General features: G+C 40.7%; 1 protein-coding gene across 3 annotated transcripts in view; it reads left to right on the top strand.

Moving 5' to 3' along the window:
- The window catches only part of afap1l2 (actin filament associated protein 1-like 2), a 261,920-nt gene that overhangs the window by 31,146 nt on the left and 208,756 nt on the right, over window positions 1–22,018 (top strand). Inside the window, exon 2 of one of the 3 annotated variants that reach the window (XM_041209204.1) lies at window positions 1,436–1,570. The exons of the other annotated variants lie outside the window; for them this stretch is intronic. The gene's annotated coding sequence lies outside the window, so the exon portion shown is untranslated. The remainder of the gene's footprint in view (window positions 1–1,435; window positions 1,571–22,018) is intronic. 3 annotated transcript variants of the gene reach the window in all.

A 22,018-nucleotide genomic window follows, 5' to 3' on the forward strand; every position in this document is an offset into this window, starting at 1 on the left:
CTTAGTTTACTTTCACTGCTGCGATTCATTAAGATGTATGAAAAAGTGCTCTCACGCTGTGAACCATTTTTCCATGCAATCTTCAATTTCCAAACTGGCTCCAGAATGTAGCTGCAGGATGGAACCCTTTTGAATTTTGTGTAATGATTATATAATGTTCTAATGTAATTAGAATACTGTAATAAAATACCAGCAAAATACAGTTTTATTCCCATTAATTTACATTTGGAACAGTCATAATGTCAAGAAACATATCCTGTGCAGTCAAAAGCCAATTAGGATGTTGCACGGCCGCAGGTAGCTACAGGGTATGTAGATGTCATAAGAAGCCTTTCTGTGGCTTTTCATCCATTCACTCACTGGATGTTGGAAAATAGTCCACTCATTTCATGACTCCTTACAAAGGATAGGTACTTAGTTATTCCTTAGCTATTTAAGGTATAGAATATTAGTAATCTGAGACATGGGACACGATGCTTAGGAGTAGAGATGACTTTCGAACTTTGGGGTGTTATTCTGGTGAAAGGGTGAAAACAGGCACTAAATGGGTGTTGTGCTAATAAAACAGGCTGGTTTGAAGGTTTCAATTGAGCATGCAATTTTGGTCCTAATTGCTGATTACCATAATATGAACTTGCCTGGCACTCTAGCAAGATGCCCGTGACCAAGCACTCACTTTTTCCAGATGACTCCTATAAGGTGGAGCAGCACAGAACTTGCTCTTTTCTTAAGTGAAGACCTCTGAGAATTTATGGAATAAATGCTAGAGTGTTGCTGAAATTTTGTCAGTGTCCTAGGAAGTTTCCCAATGTGTTTCAGAGATCCTCTTCACAGCTCCAGCAGCAAGTGAACATGTAATGGTAATTAGCCCTTGAAGTAGTACTTGAAATCCATATCAACACTGCATTACTCTCAAACAGCTGGTCGCTGTTAGGAGAGGACATAAGAGCAAGCAGTAGCCACAAAAGTGCGGTGCAGCCTGAGCACCAGCAGGCATGTTAAGTGACAATCAGCTCCTTAACGAACCTCTGGGAAGCTGTTGTTTTGAGTAAAAGTCATGGCCTCTCGTGCTAACTGCAGGCTAAACCAGGGCTATAGTTCAAAACCCCATCTTGACCTTAACAGGGGATCCTTAGCATCCAAACAGACTGCTGAAAATCGCTCTTGTGGTTCCCAGAATTCTCCTGACATTGGTTTGCCTCGTGTCACCTCTGGATCTGTTGTGAACTAATTGATTGCTATAAATAGTCAAGAGGCTCCAATATTGTTATATAACTACCCTGATAACAGGAGGTGATCTCGATGAACTGTGGTCCTTTATTGGCTGACAATTCCTATGCTCATGTACACTATGTGGCGATGATCTTTTGATTTGTTGTAGATACTGAAAATGCAGCAAACATTTATTCAATTACAAGGATATTTTCTTTCACAGGTCATTTTTCTTCTCTTAACTCCTCGCAGTACAACCATAAAATGCAGAATAGAACAAACTTGGATTAAAGAACAGAATCACTGTGATTGAATGCAACTTGCTGCTTTTAAGCAGTTTGAGACTTTACATTGTAAGGTAATGACTAAGGTATGCGGCTGATTTGTAACTCAAAAACCTGACTGTTAAAATTTTCTCAAAGTTGACAGTCCGTCTGGTCTGTGCAATTCAAAATTCACTTAGCTACAATGAAGGACACTTCCTAAGCTGGGACCAAGCAATTGTTGAGCAATAGAGGGTTTGACTCTGTAGTTGACCTGACAGTCCTTTACACAGAGAATTTTCAGTTACAAATTTGCCACGATATCCTTGACATTGTATCAAACTGTAACCATAAACATGATTGACATCATTGATCACTTAGAGACTAGCTAATGGGCTGCCCATTCTTTAACGTACCATAAAAGTGGAATAAACATTTTATTCCCAGTACGCTGATTAATGTAAAGATCTGCTTCGAAGATCTGCTAAAGTTTAATTGACACATTCCCCAATAGCCACTGAGGTGTGAATTTTCACTCTTGGGCTGGGAGCACAGAGTTGGAAGAATTCCTGGCTCCGTGAACCCAACTCTGAAGAACAGCCCCAGAAGTTCCAATTTCCATCTTGGTGGGAGTGGGGTAGGGTTGGGGGGAGGGGGGTGTAATGGGAGTCATGCCCACCTACTCTGCAAAAAGTTCTGAGACAGCACAAGGGCTGTTGGGTGCAAAGGCAGGCTGGGTAAAAGGCTGGCCTTGGTGACCTGGCACTTTGTCCCAGCTGCAAAAAAAAAACAACCTCTAGCCCTCACTTCCTCAGCCCACCATACACTCCCAATGTCCCACCATGCCAACCCTTGCCACTTCATGCTTCCACCCAAGCTCCATGGCTCCTCATACCCTCCATGCCAACCTCTGCCACTCCACCCATCCTTCATGGCCCTTTATAGCCCCTATGCCAACTTAATGCCAACTCATGCCCTCCCACCCACCACACTTTGCCCTTACACCCTCCATGCCAACTCACCCAGTATCCACCTGGGCAGATCTCAGGACCCATGCTGAGAGGAAATAAAATAAAGTCCTAGGCTTCTATTAATAAATTACTTAAAAACACATTCATTGATTAAAAACCCATTTACTACATTTAAATTCCTTCAACCATTTAATCCCTTACGTGTATTCATTGTCTCACTTCAAAGACTTTATAAGCACTTGGAGTTGTCAATCAAAGTGTGAACTGACAGGTACCCCACTGTGATAATGATTAGTTGTGAAATCAGTCTTGCAGCACTAACCCTATAATGATAGTCCTCAGGCTTATGTCAACTGATAAAGTGAACTAAAGTCAGCACTGATTTTTTTTCAACACTTCAGATAGTTTTCTTTCCAAAATATTTAAAGGGCAGGAGATTTAAAAGCTTTTATAGCTTGATAGTTCCCTTGACAGTTCCCTGGCAGTTCCAGTGAGCTTGGCAGTTCCATTAAGTTTATCCACTTTGTATGCACATTCATGTCTTCTTTTAACAATCCCAAAGGGAGCTTAACCTCTCCCTAAGGGAACATTACCTCTTGCAAAGGGCACCTTATCTCTCCCAAAGGCACTTCACCTCTCCCAAAGGTCTGCCTGCATCAATCCAAAAGGGTACCTAACCATTCCAAAAGGGTACTCTACCTTTTCAAAGAACTCCACTAATTTTAGACCTCCTTCTGATAGGTCTAAAGTGCACAAGTCGTGTTTTGGATATCCCACTAGTGAAAATTGGACCTGACTGAAGACAGCTGCACTTTCGCATGTGCAGCTGCCTTTGTGAACTATGGATGTTCAAAGTGCAACCCGTCCCCACTGCCCCCCGCCACCCCCCCCCTCCCCCCGCCCGCACCCCCCACCGAAATAGGTGGGGCCTGGGTTCAGGGATGGCACTTCTAGATTCGGGCCTCTGGTGCCCCTCTCCATCTGCGTGAAGATTCAGGCCTGAGTTTATTCAGGGAATAGATGAGCAGTGTGAAACAGGAAATTCACAGGCTTGATTCCTATTCTGTGCTGAGCTCAGTGAGCTTAGCTAGGGTGGAAACTGGGATGCTGCAATTGGCTTTTGGGTTAGGGAGGGAAAATTCGACCAAGGTTACTAGTGTTCAACATCCCCTGCTCTAAACGCTTAAATACATGAGGGCAGAGGCATCACGGCAGAACATGGCAAAATAATACTCACTCACAAGACTTGCATGTGAAGTACGGCCACTCGAGCAAGGTAGTAGAGGATCATGAGCAGCTGCAGCACCAGAGTACTGCAAGAAATCAGTGTCTTCAAGAGGCAAGGAGAAGTAGACAGAAATGAACAGAAAAAAAGGAGGAAAGAGATAAAATTTAAATTTTAAAACTTTGATCATATTTCCTCTGAGCCAAAGTCTTTCCAGAATGAATAGGTAGCCATTTGATGTAGTGCAGCAAAGATGGGAGGCATTAAATAAATAAGAAAATTGGCAGTTAAATTGTAGCTCTCATGCATTGTAGAGGAATTGCATTCACAATGTCACAAATGCCTGTGAACCCACAAGGGTTAAGCAACTATCATGAAATTACTCCTTAAACCAGATGCCTGCTGATGAGCTACTTGTGGGAATGATAAAGCTCAGATGACGTGAATGCTGGATGCTGGTTGTATTGGGCAGTTAACACCTCAGCAATGTTTTTCCTTCCATGTATGTTTTGCAATCTGGACTGTGTGAAAATAGTGATTAAGCTTATTAATCATTCCTGAAAGCATAACTTGTATCTACAGTGTTATCAGGTTAACAAAGTCACAGCTGGTATCTGTACTGTAAAAAATGCACAAGCAGGAAGCAGTAGCAACATGAGGGGGAGTGTCGAGTCAAAGCATATAATTAACTGAGGAAATTCAGCTTGTTTAGGTGTTTGCTTTGATAATGAGGGTGAATTGATGTAAGAAAGGATCAAAGAAAGCATTCATGCAGAACCCCCACCAAATGGCTAATGATGTGCTTTGCACTGTTTGTAATTTTCTTGCTTTGTCTACATTGAAACAACACAAAAAAGAGTAGACAGGATAAAGTTGAATAGTGTGAACCCCACCTAAATCAAAATGTTCTCCAATCAAGCCTAGTTTTTCACACAACCTACAATAGCTGGCTAGCAATTCCTTAAGACACTTTGATTCTGGCATTAATAAAAACAAAAAACTGCGGATGCTGGAAATCCAAAACAAAAACAAAATTACCTGGAAAAACTCAGCAGGTCTGGCAGCATCGGCAGAGAAGAAAAGAGTTGACGTTTCGAGTCCTCATGACCCTTCAAGCTTCGTTGAAGGGTCATGAGGACTCGAAACGTCAACTCTTCTTCTCTGTCGATGCTGCCAGACCTGCTGAGTTTTTCCAGGTAATTCTGTTTTTGTTTTTGATTCTGGCATTAGTTTGATTGGATTCTAAATATGTGATGACCAGAAGCAGGCTTTGAGTATTTACACCATTATTTTGGTTTCGTTATCCTAGTCTCGTGTTTGATGGATCTACAAATTCTGCTGCTATTTTATTTAATAATGGAAATGCCAGATGCCAGTCTGTCGGTACCCAAACTAGCAATGCAATTATCAAGCTTTCCTGCCTGATATAAAGTCCTCCTTATATTCCATATTCCTATTCTCAAGAAGCCACCTCTTCCATTGAATGCAATGGGCCAGAGGCTGACCTTTCTTGTGAGTTTAGGTCAATTTTGTCATAAATTTGTTGGTTACTTTGTAGACAAGGGTTTCTCCTTCCCTATCACTACTTACAGCAGAATCAGGGGTCCGAACCTCTCCTGTACCTCCTATTCTTTGATTATGACTTTCCATAGCTAACTATAGGGCTTATATTGTGTCAGGTCCCAGACTCTTCACAAGTGATTGGCCATATTGCTTTACTGAATGTCATGACTGTGCCCTTGGGTGTGTCACACACCTTGCTGGCCTCTGCCTTCTGAGCCATTGTCCTACTAGCTTGTAGGAATCTTCAGCTTCTTCCCCCTCATTCCCAGTCTTTGTGAAAATAGTGATTAAGCTTATTAATCATTTCTGATCTAATCATATTGTCCTACACCAGTTGGAGCTGATGGGCCCTTCACTTGGTTTTGCACAACTGCAGAGTTGAAATCCTGGGGCGTGGCTGCTGATGCACACAACCAGCTGCTTGGGGTCATAAGTGAAGTTAGAGAGTTGTGGAACACTGGTTCCCCCTACCCAAATCGCTGGCTTGGCAGGGGATCAAGGGTACTAGCCCTCACAAACATCTCACATATACCCCAAACTAGCAATCCATTGATATAAAAGCAATATTAAATGCAGCCCTCAGAACTCCACCTTTGCTTAATTCATTAACCCCATCCTTCTGTGTAGTAGCTTCATTTGGATGTAGCTTTTTTAAAAATTTATTCACGGGATGTGGGATTCGTTGGCTGGGCCAGCATTTATTGTCCATCCCTAGTCACCCCTGAGAAGGTGGTGGTGAGCTGCCTTCTTGAACCGCTGCAGTCCCTGTGGCATAGGTACACCCGAAGTGCTGTAAGGAAGGGAGTTCCAGGATTTTGACCCAGTGACAGTGAAGGAACGGCAATATATTTCCAAGTCAGGATGGTGAGTGAAATTAATTTGCAACATCCTACAACACTCCATTTCTGTTTGTTTACATTGGCCCAATATTAACACCTCATCTTAATGATTACAGTTTATAAATTTTAGAAAATTAATAACCTTTTATTTGTGATTTTTTGGATTGATTACAATGCATAATGAGTACTTCAGTTAATACAACTGAATTTTAAACATCATAATAGGAAGCAGAACTATAATATTCTATCTTTTACAAGAGACTGACAGAATGTCATTTTTTTTAAACTGTACAATAGAACTTGGAATGCTTGGAGGAGCCATAGTTGGATTAAAAACAGAAAATGATAGAAACACCCAGCAAGTCAGAGAACACCCGTGAAGAACTGTAACATGTTGATATATCACATCAGAATTGGAATATGCCTGAAATTTCAACATTTTCCTATCTTTACAAATGCTGCTTGCTTTGTTTTTAGCATGTTCTATTTTTATATCAAATTTCCAGCATTTGTGGTGTTTAGCTATGATGGAATTAGGTATTTTATCACAGTATGTTAATGGGCTCTTCATAACCATGATCTAATCCTGATTGATGAGGTCGTTTGATGAACGGAATTGATTTGATGCACATGTGTTATTCTGGGCCAGATTGTTTTCATTCAATCTGAGTTGCTGGCTGTTGAATCAGGTCATATATTGCATTATAAAACAAATTCTTGCAGATGTGTGTACTTGATGCATGCCCACTGTCAATGGACAGGTCATTCAAGGAGTTGAACGTTTGACTCTTGACTACAGTTCTAGCCGCAGTGCCTTCTGCGACTCCAGATTCGGTTGCTTTGTTTGGTTGAATGCTGTCAGTCTGTTGGAAGGACTGCAGGAGAGATATCTAATTCTATAGTGCAACAAGAACTGGTATTTGTCTGACTTTTCCTCCTTGAATTATTCCTCCTATATTAATCACAAAGTGTAGCCGATGGAGAAACTCAGGCTTGAATTTTTGCTCTCCAGTCTGAAGCACAGATTTGGGACATTTCTGGAGCACCCAGGCAGGCTTTCTGCCCAGCCCACCTCCGCACCAGGTAGCCTCCTCACTCGTCATGGGGTTTGACTCCTAGAGAATCCCGCCATGCCGGAATGAAAATCCCAACTTCTGGGGCACTTTCTCCCGGGTTGGGTTTGTGGAATTATCCCAGTCCTGTGCTCTCTGACCCAGGAGCAAAGATCCAGGCCTCAGCTTCTCTCCCTCTCAGTTTCCCTTTCTTCCTCCCTACCTCTATACTTGTGCCTCTGCTGGCTTACCTTTCTCCATATCTATTTCGGTCTGGTACTCTTCCTCTGTGACTGATATTTTGGGTTTCCCTCATCTGTGTCTGCCGGCGACTACTTCTTTCTCAATCCCTGCCTTTATCAGTTTATCTATGTCTCAGACACTTTTATACTAGCATTGTTTTAGTTTGGATTCCCAGACGCCAGTGTTCAAGCCACGTCTTGCAGGTTACGTGACGAAATCTGGCTTCCATATTCCAGAAGCAGATTTATTTAACCCACAAAAAAGCTATATCTAAGGGAGCCTGATTTATTATTGTAAATGGGGGGAGCTAGATCATGGGGTGGGATTTTACGGCCCCTCCCACTGGCAGGATTTTCCTGTCCCGCCAAAGTCAATGGAGTTTTGAATGGCCTGCGCATTTTATAGCCCAACCCCTGCTGAGACAGGCTGTCCATGATGTTCTGGAATGCAGACTAAAACAGTACTGTACAAAAACAGCTGGATCATCTTGCTCCACTACTACTTTTATTACTTTCCCTTTACTTTGAGGTTTGCATTATTGCTAGAAAAACAGGTATTCCTGTCAGTCACAGTCCATAAACAGGTCAGACTAACCGGAAAAGTGGGCAAGGATTGTGTATGTGTGTGCAAACTCCTCCCATTAAAAGCTTAATGCATGTGTTTGAAGGGCTGGTGAATAGCACAAGGAACTCCTACCTATTTCACAACAGGTCTGGCAGCATCTATGAAGAGAGGAACAGGGTTAATGGTTTGAGTCCAGTATGATTCTTCTTCAGAACTGGAGGGAGATGGAAATGTGATGGGTTTCATAAAACCCATCACATGTCTACCTCTCTCTGCTTCTGAGGAAGAGTCACATTGGACTTGAAACCTTAACTCTATTTCTCTCTCCACGGATACTGCCAGACCTGCTGAGTTTTTCCAGCATTTCTTGGTTTTACTTCAGATTTCCAGCATCTGCAGTATTTTGCCTATTTCTGGTAGGTGTTTCATTTCAATACATTATTTTGTTATATATAATAGAATGTTCTATGATATATAATACTTCAGACAGTTGGGGCAAAATTTTGTCCTTGTTGGGGGGAGTGCGGCGGTCACAAAGCTGACTGCTTTTCAGTCAGGGAGAAAATGAGTTATTGCTTAAGGCACTTTGTACTACTCGTAATTCCAAGGTAGGAGGTGAATTTCTCCCTCTTGTCTGCAGCAGGACAGCAGCAAAAACCCTGAAGAAACTTTTAAAGCGCCAAAGTGGGTCGCTCTGTAGAAATTCGCCTCAAGATGTCCCTTTTGATCAGTCTGTTAATTCTTTATATTAAAAGAATATATGAACTATCCAAGCATGCAGCAAGTACTGGCATAAAGGAATTTTTTGATAAACCCTCAGAAAAGATGCCAGCTAGTGTGAAACGCATGCTGCAGCACTGCCGGTGTGGGGGGAGGATGCAGGAGGAGCACAATCGCACAGAGTTGCCTCAGGGAGCTGGAGATTTTTAACAAAAATATAGGAATTAAAAATAATGAAAACATATCCCCTCATGAGGATATGTTATACATGAATGTTAGAAGTTTTAAATTTTTTAACACTGGCCGAAACCTCATCCCACCCGTGAATGAGGTTTCACCAAAAATGCAAAGGCCGCTTGGCCTTTTTGACCACCTGCCAACGAAATGGTTAGACGGGCAGCGAAAAATTTGGGTCAATTAGTTCCTTAAAAGCCTTAATAGCTTGCTTAATTGTTGGCAGGTGGGCTGCTGACTCCTGCACGTGCCCGCCAATCGAAATATCTTGTGAGTGTGCGATGATGTCGGGACGCTCACCTGACATCATCGCACGCTATTTCACGTTTGTTTGGGTTGAGCATGCCTGCCCGATGAGAGTAAAATCCTGCCCCTAGAGTGTTTTTGATTTCTTGCAGCAGAAAAATACTCCTTTATATTTTGCCCATATAACTCAGGAATGCACCGTTATTAAGTTCTATGATTGAATTGTAAGTAATTTAGAAGGACTTAAAAAGTACATTCACTGAAAAGTTGATGAATTTTTGAAGCTTTTTTTCTGCAAGGTTTTCAAACAAGCATTTTCTGGCCCAATCAGTTATGATGTGTTTTGGCACTGTTTATTTTTTAGTTTCAATCTCAAAATTGGAATGTTGGGTGTTCCTCTGGGAATTTATATTATTTGGAAGAAGAGGAGGAGAAATATTAGGATGCCAAGCAGATGAAATTGTACTGGAGGAAGATAGTCCTAACTCACTGTTACCCTTTAAACTGCACAAACAGGCAGAGGCAAATTTACCAAGGAGCTCAATCCATGTAGGCTACGATTTTCCAAAGTTGTACCTCATGCTTCAACTTGGCCTATGGTCAAACTCCACCAAAGACATAGCACTATCACTTCAGCACACTAAAGGTCTAGCCTTGCATCGCCTGCTCAGTCAGAGGCCCACAGGAATGTGTCTTATTCTATCCTCATTTACAAGGAGCCTCAAGTTTGTATTGAATTGACAATTCCACTTTTAACTTCTCTTCCTTAATTGATGGACTCAAACAGCAGTCACTAAATTTCTATTCTTAATAAGGAAGAAGATGGAAACCAATTTTCTGTAAATGCCAATGTCACATTCCTGGGTATTTGATGGGCTTACACCAAGACATCTACCATTACCCTACACCTGTATCCAGTATTCTTCCAAAAACAGGTTATGTGAGCTATTCCTCATCTGTGATTTAAGGGTTAACTTCTGAAGAACACTGGGTCCTGTCAAGAAGTTTCAGACTTCCACGGTTGCTAGCAACAGGTTTTCTTCCACAGATGCTTTCATTACCCTGCACTGCACAACTTCCTCATTTGAGTGTTATTTAATATTTCAGATATTCAACAACATTTGGATTATTTTGCTGAACTTCAGCAACGTCTCCCATTTGTCAGAGTGTATAAGGTCATTAATGACTGCTGTGCTTTTGACATGCCAAGGCTATAAATGAGTCATTCAGTAAAAGAGAGCACTCCAGAAAATAAAAACAATCATGATAATATCAGCTGGATTTTAGGAGCTCAAGTTTTATTTTTTTAAATATTAAGCTAATGTAGACTATTTGGGACTCCACTTCCTGTTTTTACAAATTTTAGTGAAAAAGTAGCCATGACTGATGCTCACATTTTGTTATCAAAATTTGTGGAGATGAATTTCAAGCTCAAAATGATGTTGATATAATGTTTTGTGTTCAAATAGCACAATGCTTGAATCGTGGTTTTGGTACAAATGCACTGTTGTGCATCTTTTTTTTTAACCTAGCTCTTGATCATCCCAATGTGTTGTACTCAGTTGATGGTTAATTTTAAAAGGCAACAAATATGCTTTAAATCTTGAAAAGCACTTAAAAGAACATTTTTTTAAAGGTCCAAAACTCCAACATGTTGATGTTCAGAGAGGCTTGGGTGTACTTGCATAAGGAACATGAATGTTTGCATGCAGACACAGCAAGCAAATGCCATGTTAGCTTTATTGCAAAGGGATTGCAGTACAAGAATAAGTAAGTCCTGCTGCAGTTGTATAGGGCTTTGGTGAGACCACACCTGGAGTACTGTGTGCAGTTTTGTTCTCCATTTTTTAAAATTCATTCACGGGATGTGGGCTTCACTGGCTGGGCCAGCGTTTATTGCCCATCCCTAGTTGCCCTTTAGACGGTGGTGGTGAGCTGCCTTCTTGAACCGCTGCAGTCCATGTGAAGTAGGTACACCCACAGTACGGTAAGGAAGAATATACTTGCAATGGAGGTGGTTCACTAGATTAGTTCCTAGGTTGAGAGGGTTTAGCTATGATGCGAGGCCAATACTCTCTGTAATTTAGCAGGCTGGTGATCTCATACAAGATTTTGAAAGAGCTTGACAGGGTGGACACTGAGATATAGTTTCCCCTAGCAGAGGAATCTAGAATATGAGGGCACAGCCTCAGGATAACTGGTGAATCATTTAGGATTGAGGTGAAGAGCAAGTTCTTCACTCAGAAGGTTGTAAATCTCTGGGATTCTGTATCCCAGAGGATTGAGGCAGATTTTTGGTGTCTCAAGGTATCAAGGGATATGGGGAGCAGGTGGGAAAGTGGAATTGAGACAGAAAATCAGCCATTGTCATATTGAATGGTGAAGTAGATGTGAGGGGCCGTATCATCTACTCCTGCTCTAATTTCTTAAATTCTTACATTCTTGTGTTCTTATTCTGGATCTTTTGTAGTTTGTTGTTTTACAATGTGCAACTATTCTGGGCTTTGGTTGAATATTGTAATGGTCAAAACCATAAAGCTAACCAAACAGATACCCTGGGGTAATTACAAGGGTCTCCCTCAAAAGTCAGTGTTGGAGAGGATGGAGAATGAGGTGGAGAGTCTCTTTTTTAAGAACCAGAAGGGAGAATAACTTTCATCTTTCATCCAAGCTTCCTATTAATCCCCGTGTTGTATAATATTGTCTCTGCCTTGGAATTGTGATAGTCCAAGAGAAGACTTGTCTCATTTTTTCAACCTGTCTGTGACCCCAGTCAATTTGCCAAGCTCAGCATTGATTTGAAATGGGAAGGTTCAATATGATTTGCTTTGAGGACAACCCATGTAAAATAGTTCAAGTAACTCGTCTGAAAAGAAAAGCCCAGGATCAAAGCCCCAATTTTACCTCCTGATGTAAATAGCTCTCAAGATCATCAGCAGATGGAAACCTTTTTCTATTGGCATACAACCTACTAGACCTTGTCCTCACCAATCTAGCTGTTGCAGATGCATCTGTCCATGATAGTATTGGTAGCAGTGACCACCTCACAGAGCTTATGAAGACAAAGTTGCAACTTTGCACTGAGGATACCCTCCATTGTGTTGTGTGGCACTACTACTGTGCTAAATGGGATAGATTCAGAACAGATCCAGCAAATCAAAACTGGGCATCCAAGAGGCACTGGGCTATCAGCAGCATTGAAATTGCATTCAACCCCAATCTGTAGCCTCATGGCCTGGCATATCTCTCACACTACCAATGCCATCCAGCCAGGGGATAAACCCTAGTTCAATGAAGGGTGCTGGAGGGCATGTCAGGAGCAGCACCAGGCATATCTAAAAATGAGGTGCCAGCCTGGTGAAACTACAGCACAGGACTACTTGCATGCCAAACAGCAGCAACAATATGCAATAAATAGGGCTAAATGATCCTACACCAAACAGATCAGATAATTGTTTGGTAGTACAGAATTTGAATATTGCTGGAAAAAGACATATGTTGAAGCTTTTCGCCTTGCACTCATCAGGGCAATTTGCAAGAATACCAAATGTAAAGGGAGCAACAATTTATGCTTAATGAGACGAGAGTCCTGATTGGTTGGCAAGTGGACACTGGTAGAAATGTTGCCACGGAGAATGCACCAGTTAACTAATGACTGACAGTTAACTCCAATCTTTGTTTAAATTCAAACTAGGCAGGTTGACTCTAATTGGTCAAGGCATTGCCCTGGGGAATGAACCAAACAATGGCTGTCATCTATTTTCTTAGTTGAAACAGGTGCAATATATGCACATGCTTTTTCTATCTGCAAAAGACATGGCCCTGTGTATTAATATAGGTAGGTTCTAGCATGCGTAAGTGTGTCACATTGTGAGCCTGACGGATACCTTCAGTGGTTGGTCAGTGTAATTCTTAGCACACTCAGGATTGTTTAACAAATGTTGTCCAACAAATATTGTCCAATGTTGGACATTGTGTTTTGAGTTTTGCACGCATGGGCTAGTTGGATACGATTGGTACCTTGCCTGTTGCGAACAGCGGCTGGGACATGCTGTTTGATACGATCTGCCAGTCTTTGGGATGTATGACCTACATACCTAGCATCACACTGGCACTGAAATTCATACACCATGTTGCTCATTTGTGTGATAGGCAGAACATCTTTTTGGCTTGACGGCAGCACCCAATTAGTGGCGAATACCACTCAGTAGTAGCAGAATGAAACAGCTAACTTCATCTGTTCAAATTTTTGAGATGCCTTGCCCTTCCAGGGTAATCTGAGGTACATAGGGCACTTTTCGGGACCAAAAGTTGCAGCCTTAGGCCCATTCATGAGTTTCCACATTATACAATGAGCAGCATGGCTTCAATGCACTCTATTTCAACATCAAGATTGCATGGTGAACAAATGGCTCAGGCCCTATTTATGATGTTGCTGATAAGGCCAATCTTATTGCATATAGAACTTTAGGAATCCTAGCACAGATGTTAACCAGTGAAGGTAGGCTTACAGTAAATGATAGTAGAGAACCCCCTGGCAGATATCTCAACTATCATGTCAAGGAAAGGAAGCTCATTTGACTGCTCCATTTCAAAAGTGCATTTGAGCGCAGGATGAAGCCCATTAAAATGTGTAAGGAAATTTTTGTATGCAACTCCGGATTCAAATATAGCAAACATATCACCTATTCATTGGAAGTATGCAAGGTAGGAAGGTGTCAGTCTGTCAGTCATCAGTTAACTGGTGCATTCTTCATGGCAAAGCCTCTACCAATCAGAGACTACTTGCCAGACAATCAGCTCTCTGCTCATGAAGTATAACTTGTTGTTCCCTTTATATTTGGTATTCTTGCAAATTGTTCTGATGAACAAAAAGTTTTGACAAGATGTGTCTTTTCACAGCAATGCTCAAAACAGGTCAGAGCAAAGCTCCACATCCATGGTGTGTGGAGGACAATTAAACAGCTAACTAGAGGAGGAACCACATACATTCTCATCTTCAATGATGGGGGAGCCCAGCACATCAGTGCAAAAGACAAGACTGAAGCGTTTGAAACCATCTTCAGTCAGAAGTGCCAAGTGGATGATCTATCTTAGCTTCCTCCTGAGGTCTCCAGCATCACAGGTGCCAGTCTTCAGCCAATTTGATTCACTCCCAAGTGATTAAGAAATGGCTGAAGACACCAGATTCTGCAAAAGCTATAACATCTGATAACATCCCAGCTGTAGTACTGAAGACTTGTGCTCCAGAACTAATCACGCTCCTAGCCAAGCTGTTCCAGTACAGCTACAACACTGGCATCTACCCGGCTATGTGGAAAATTGCCATTCTTTTCTCAGAACAGAAGCGTATAATTTCATAATTACTCTGCTGCTGAGGGGCTTGTACCATAAGATCTAATTGCTATAATATCCTGAGGTCAATTGTTCTCAGGAGATCCTGATTGCTGAGGTCAATGAATCATTTTCTGGTGCTGAACATGTTTCTCCCTGGAATTCATTATTTTATATTTTCTTTAACATTCAATGTAGAGAACTGCATTTTAACAAAGTAAGTTTTATGGTAATACCATTTTCTCATGAATATTTCAGTCCTTCTCGCCAGCCATCTTTTTTGCAAGTGCACCTTGTGTAAGTATAATTGTTAAAATGTATCCAAAAGTCAGAAAAACTGACGCTGGAAAGAAAATGCTGTATTTATATTGTCCGATACCATGGGCCCAATAATAACTGAGGTGGGAAGCGAGCAAGGTTGGAAGGAGGAGTTGCGTTCGACAAATCCCAGTGTCTCACCAAACCTAAGGGCAGGGCCTGACCTTAAAATTTTTCAGCAAGTTTCCCAGCCACAGGCAGCCAAATTGACAGTCTGTCAGACAGGAAGGTAGCCGGGGAGCGGAGCTGAAATATGTTCAACATGAGTCTGTGGGGTGTCAGGATCGGCCAATCATAGGAGCTCAATAAGCTTGGTGGGCTGAGGGAGAGCACTCCTACACCTCCTGGCCCATAAGCAGTTCTGTAAAGGAACTTAGCATGGATCCAGCCCTTTATCGCTCCGTCCAGCCCTGCAGGCTTTAAAGTTAAAAGTTAATTATACTAGAAGCACACAGCCTTCTTAAAGCATTTTAGTCACCAAAACTGTATCTTATTCTTTCATGGGGATGTGACTGTCGCTGGCTAGGCTGGCATTTGTACCCATCCCTAATTGCCCTTGAGAATGTCACAGTGAGCTGCCTTCTTGAATCACTGTGGTCTAACTGGTGTAGGTACATCCATTGTGCTGTTAAGGAGTTCCATGATTTTGATCCAGTGACAGTGAAGGAATGGTGATAGTGTTCAAAATCGGGATGGTGTGTGGCTTGGAGGGGAACTTGCAGGTGGTGGTGGTGATGAAGACATTGTTTTCCCTTCACTAAGACTCCTTAAAAATCACCTTCAAAACCCACGAATGCTACCATCTAGAAGGAAAAGGACAGCAGATACATGTGAACACCACCACCTGGAAGTTCTCCTCCAAGTCACTCACCATCCTGACTTGGAAATATATCACTGTTCCTTCACTGTCGCTGGGTCAAAATCCTGGAACTCCCTTCCTAACAGCACTGTGGGTGTACCTACACTACATGGACTGCAGCAGTTCAAGAAGGCAGCTCACCACCACCTTCTCAAGGGCAACTAGGGATGGGGAATAAAAGCTGGCCCATCCAACAAAGCCCATAGCCCGTGAATGAATAAAAAAATCCAAAGTTTCATTCGAGAAGCTCAGATACGATTATCCGAGTATATCATAAATCATAACTAAGCTCCACTAAAGAATTTTTCCATTTTTTATATAGTCTGGAGAGCTGAGCTAGAATCTCCAAGGCAGCTCTGTGATTGAGTAGTAAGAACATAGCGCAAGGAAGGTTAAAATTGTGTTTTCTTCTGATGAATAATTGTCTATGTTTATTGCCTATGTTTGGTTGTATTATTCTGCATCCATTCAGTACTGTACTGAGTAGTGTGTTAATTCCTTCTCCCTTTGGCTGAAATGAAAATAAATAAAATGAACAAAGTAAATCAACTGATCCTGATGGACAAAATTCATCCCACCAAAGCAAGCTGCTTTCATTGATGGACAACCTTGTGACTTTGGGCTGACAACCAGCTCTGTTTGGGAGTCAATTACGTATCCTCTTCAGCTATGAGGTGCTTAGAAATGAGTAGTTTTTAGAAGGACATTGATGACTAACAAATGTGTTTTATGTTAGCCTGGATGTTCGTTCAGACTTCTCACATTTTGCTGGAATGTGAAAAAGGGCAACCACAAGCCAAACAGGCCAGGAGATATACATCGTTAACCAGAGCAAAACATTTATTGCAAGCACTTTGACAGAAAATTAATCATATCTGGCTGTGGTTATAAAGTGAACTAATACCCTATTTGCCACATATCTTGTTGGATCTATATCACGGGGATCACACTGCAGGCACCAGAAACCCAATCATTAAAGTGTGGGGCAGAAGTTTCAGTGCCTTGAAGACATGCTGGATGTCAAACACTCATAAGGTTAAAATGCAAACAAACTACAGAAATACTGGAAACGCTCAGCAGGTCAGGGTTTCTGGTGCCTGCAGCGTGATCCTCGTGATGTAAGTCCTACAAGATATGTGGCAAATAGGGTACTAGTTCACTTTATAACCACAGCCAGATAGGATTAATTTTCTGTCAAAATGCTTGCAATAAATGTTTTGTTCTGGTTAATGATGTACATCTGTTGAGTATTAAAGTGGGTGAATATCAAGCTGGGAGGGGATGCAAAGGGGTAGGACCACATCTGCTGCATGTTATATACCCCACCCAATATTCAGTTCCATTAAAGTCACAAAACTAGATATCAGATGGTGTTGATAATGACCACCCCCTGGCCTCTCACCCCCCACCCATTGTTTTGTGCTGTCACTCAGGACCTACACCTGAAACTTTAGCTTATCGATTACCTCCACTGAGGTTGATTTTGATATTTGGGAGCTTTCCCTCTTATCATAGCCAACATTCTTCTCTCAGGCATAAGGACCAGAAAAAAAACAGATGAATTAGTTATTCATTTCAATGTTGTTTGTGCCTGTTTGCTGTGTCCAAAATGGCTGCTGGCTTTTCTTAAGTATGAGTCACTGCAGCTCATTGAATGTGAGGTGCTATAGGACATCTTTGAAAGACATAACACAATGGGGCAAGTTCTTGTTTTGACTGAAAGCATGGTTTTCTATGCTTTGTCTTAACCCAAGAGCTGAGGGGTGTAATCACCCTGGAAGCGTTATAACAAATCCTAACTCAAGTGAAATTAAAATAACATTCCTTAAAATACCTGGTCTTTCCTTGACAGAAAACATTCTCCTTACTGATCCAGAAATTCCTTTTAAAATATAATTTCCTAATGATGTCATTAATGCAAATGTATGTTTTAAATGATTAAAGACAGCATTCAAAATTTCAATGCAGGTATATCTTACACGTAAAACTAATCACTTTTGCATTGAAGATCTGTGCATAATTTGTTTTGAACTTTTCCTAAGGTCATAAAACATAGAATGAGAAGGGGGAGGTTAACCCAGCAATCCAAGCTCCTGGGCAGACCACATACAATCCAGCGTACCGTGGACCCCAGTTTATCTGGTCAACTTGCTGTGTAAAAAATCTCAACTCCTCTGCTCAGTCCAACAAAATTTCAACAGTTTCACTTGAAGATAGAGAAAGCATAGAATGGTACAGAAGGAGGCCATTTGACTCATTATGCCAGTGCAAGCTCTTTGGTAAAGATTAACGCCACTCCTTTAACACATCTTCATAGATTTTCAATTTATCCTAACCATTGCTTCTTGCTATTTGTGACACTCTGTTGCAGTTCAATTTGTTGTTGTCCCTACTGGCTTGCCAGCTCCAAGCTGTAGATAATGGGATTTTAATTTGATAAGAAAACATTTGCCTTGGAGAAAGTTTGTAGATAAAACTGTTTTGCAATAAAATTGCCAGCAAGAAAGAATGTGCTTTTGTAGTTGCTTTCTGTGGAGATGTATGTTATTCTGTGAGTTTCAAGGGAATTGTAAGTGCCTAGATTAAATTTATATGATAACTTATTTCAATTTGTCAATTCTTATCTGTGGTATAAACAAAAATGTAAAAGTCATCCTTAGAAACTTAAAATGGCTGGACCAAACCAACTCCTACAAGAGAAGCACTCTAGAGGAGTAAGTTGGCAATGAAGCCCTTTATATTTTCAGTAATTTCCGTCTCATGAGCACCAGCAACAACTTGTGAAATATTAGGCTGAATTGTTTTCTGCTGAAGAACATCTTGGCTATTCTCCTTACACAAAATCTGGAAATAAATTATATCCTAAAACACCACTTGCAGGTAACCAGCTCACTCTGATATTTCTGCCATCATTTATTAATAATCATACTATACAAAAAGTACAATTATTTAATGAGGACACAAATATAATCTTGTTTCAAAGCAGGAAATAGGGGAGACATGGAGGTATGCTATCTTCTGATTTTTTTTGTTGGGATTTATTGTTAAATTCAGAATGATACAGATGCTGAGACTGTGAGTCATTTATATAATATAAAGAGTTAACAATGCCATTCGATAGGTATGCCATAGGAATTAACTGTTACTGGAGTTGTAAAACTTGTCATTTACTAATGCCTTTGGATTTATAACACCCATCAAGCCAACTTATCCCTGCTACATTGGTCAGCGGATATTGGTCACTGCCTGCTGCAGTGCAAAATTTGGAATTCTTCCATTTTCATTTTAGCTTTTCCTTGTGTCACAAGAATTTATAGTGGAGGATGCAATCAGTGGAGTCATTGGCCATCCTGTACTCAGCAAAGTGTTTTATGAAAGGGTATACTTATTGGTAACACTGCTTTAATAGTTACTTTTTCTACAGTCATGGTGAACCTTGGTAATTATCCCAATTAGTGGATATCATCTTCATAAAACTGTATTTTGAAAAATTTGTTTGACTGTCACCATTATGTAAATCACATTGAAATGTTGATAAAAGTAATTTGTTCTTCAACATCTTCTCCTTCCCCAAACTAAATTGAAAGTACCAAATCAATCCTCTTTAACACAGGTGGTACAATGGGTTAAAGCGCATTACCCTCTACCTCGGTTTAAGTTCTGCCCAGACTCATGGAATAGACATCTGTTTTTTTCTGCAGACTGTTGCTCCATTGATACTGTAGAGTTCTCATTCCTCACACCCTCTGCTCCACTATTGCAGCTGCTCTTTCAGCCACCATGCTGCTGTCCCTTAGAACCCACTTTCTAAATCCCTCAGAAGTGATACCCCTATTCTTGTTTTCAAAGCCTTCTAAAAGATCCCATGGCACTATTTGAAGAAAAACAGGGTACTTCTGGTGTCCTGATCAACATCTACTTATCACTTAACCAATACTATTTGAACAATTTGACTCATCAGTTATCTTCATTATTATTTTTGGAAGCTTGCTGTGTGTAAATTGGTTGTGGTGGTTCTCTACAGCAGTGACGAAGTACTTTGGGGTGTTCTGAGATTCTGAAAGATGCTGTATAAATGTAAGTTCTTTTCTTTAAAAGCTTGCTATTCACAAATACCTTTGACCCCTCACCTTGGCTTCTGCATTTCCTTTCTCTTGAGCTCAGTGCCTATCTTTCCTTTCCCCTATAATTTGCTTTGATATATTAATCCCTACATGAGAAGCACTCTAGAGGAGTAAGTTGGCAATGAAGTCCTTTATATTTTCGGTAATTTCCGCCTCATGAGCACCAGCAACAACTTGTGAAATATTAGGCTGAATTGTTTTCTGCTGAAGAACATCTTGGCTATTCTCCTTACACAAAATCTGGAAATAAATGATATCCTAAAACACCACTTGCAGGTAACCGGCTTACTCCTGATATTTCTGCCATCATTTATTAATAATCATACTATACAAAAAGTACAATTATTTAATGAGGACACAAATATAATCTTGTTTCAAAGCAGGAAATGGGAGAGACATGGAGGTATGCTATCTTTTGATTTTTTTTTTTGGTTGGGATTAATTGTTAAATTCAGAATGATACAGATGCTGAGACTGTGAGTCATTTCTAATTTGTTGCCTTATGAATAGCAGTTCTTATGCTGGCGGAGTAGTGTATAATGAAGCCCACAAAGAGGCAGCTTCTTTCAGTGACTTCACAGCTGAGCACTTTTTGCCTGCAGTAAAAGATTAGTGCTTCCAAATCCCTGTCCCTGAGAATTCAAATCAATCACGTGATGTACGTTTCAGAAATTCCCTTGATCTTATGTTTGATTGGTGCAAACAGGAATTTATGCCAATAATTGAGAGACACAAGCTGATCTTTGCAGAATGATCCATTTTGTTGCAGCAACTATTTTGTGCTGCATGAAATGTAAAATCTTATTATGCAGAACTCTGACAGTGGGATTGGAAAAGAATCAACTGGACTGGATTTGGTTATTCCATTGCCTGAGTCTGACTGTTAAGACAGTTACTGAATGTGAACCAGCAATAGCATCTGTTAACATTAGGCTCTGGGGACTTTGTCAGTTTTTCTTTCATGACAAATTATATTTTATTTTTCACCAAAAATAACTTTTAAAACATTGTAAAATTTTATCTTAATCAGTGGAAGAAACTTGAAGTAGATGATGTTTTGCTGTAAGGCACTTAAGTGGGATAAAAAAATTAGGTGCAAATTTTATATTTCCTATCAATTCTTTATCACTCACTTATGAGATTTGCGAGTTATTTTGCATTTCTTTCCTTCTCCATTTCTTGGGCTATGTGATTCCATACATCATTTATCTGTTTATCTATTTCACTCTTGAAATCATTGACACCTGCTGGTGTATGGTTCCCAGGAAGCAATTCATCATTTTATGTGTCCAGAAATGAGTATTGGCAAGTGATTCAACAGCTGAGCCTGATTTTGTCCATCCTGTATCAACATTTATGGATTTGTTAGCAGGAGTTGTCTGCATGACAGCCAGGAGTCAAAGAACTTGAACTGATTTTCCCTCCCTATCCCCTACTGACATTTATTTTAGACCAGGAATTGAGCATGGCACCTAGTGATCTTTGTGATTCAATTACACATTGTTCTTTACCAATTGAATCATTTGGAGAGCTCCACGTAACATTTACTGACAAGGTATACAGCCTGTCAAACTGGCCATAGCCTCTATCAGATTCTTTCTTCTGGTACATGGGCTGTGTCTCTTACATTCTGACTTTTCGTTCTTGCCCTATGAGGAAGAAACTGGCTTCTGCAAGAGGATTTAAGGGAAGCTCACCAATATTTAACCACCTTAAACAAGCTAAACATATCTCAGGCTGTAGAAGGTATACAATGCAGAGGTGGTATAGTCATTAACAAGTCACTGAAAAAGAAAGACTTCCATTTATATAGCACCCTTCACCACCACCAGGTGCTCCAAAGCACTTTACAGTGAATTAAGTACTTTTAAAGTGTAATCATTGTTGTAATGTAGGAATGTAGCAGATGTACAAAATGCAATGCAAGTAGGTTAACTTGTCAGATTGAGAGTGCTTGCTAATGTATGATGTTGTGGATTGAGAAGTATCTTTTTTCATGTGTGCTATCCTTTATTCTGCTCGTGGAGTTGAATATCAATACATTTTCCAAAGGCATGGTAGTTATAATGCTGTATTGGAAATGTGTACCAACAGTTCACAACAATGAATACATGTGTGCCCTTACAAAATTACAGGAGGACCGCTCTGATATATGGCCATTCCCTAACATGTTTTTCCTTTTCTCATTAATTTTCTTCCCTAAAGATTTTGGGCCCTTCCCCTTACTGGTTACAGTTCTTGGGGTTTTAGA

This window comes from Carcharodon carcharias, chromosome 17 (genome assembly GCF_017639515.1).
Source record: "Carcharodon carcharias isolate sCarCar2 chromosome 17, sCarCar2.pri, whole genome shotgun sequence".
Lineage (NCBI taxonomy): Eukaryota > Metazoa > Chordata > Chondrichthyes > Lamniformes > Lamnidae > Carcharodon > Carcharodon carcharias.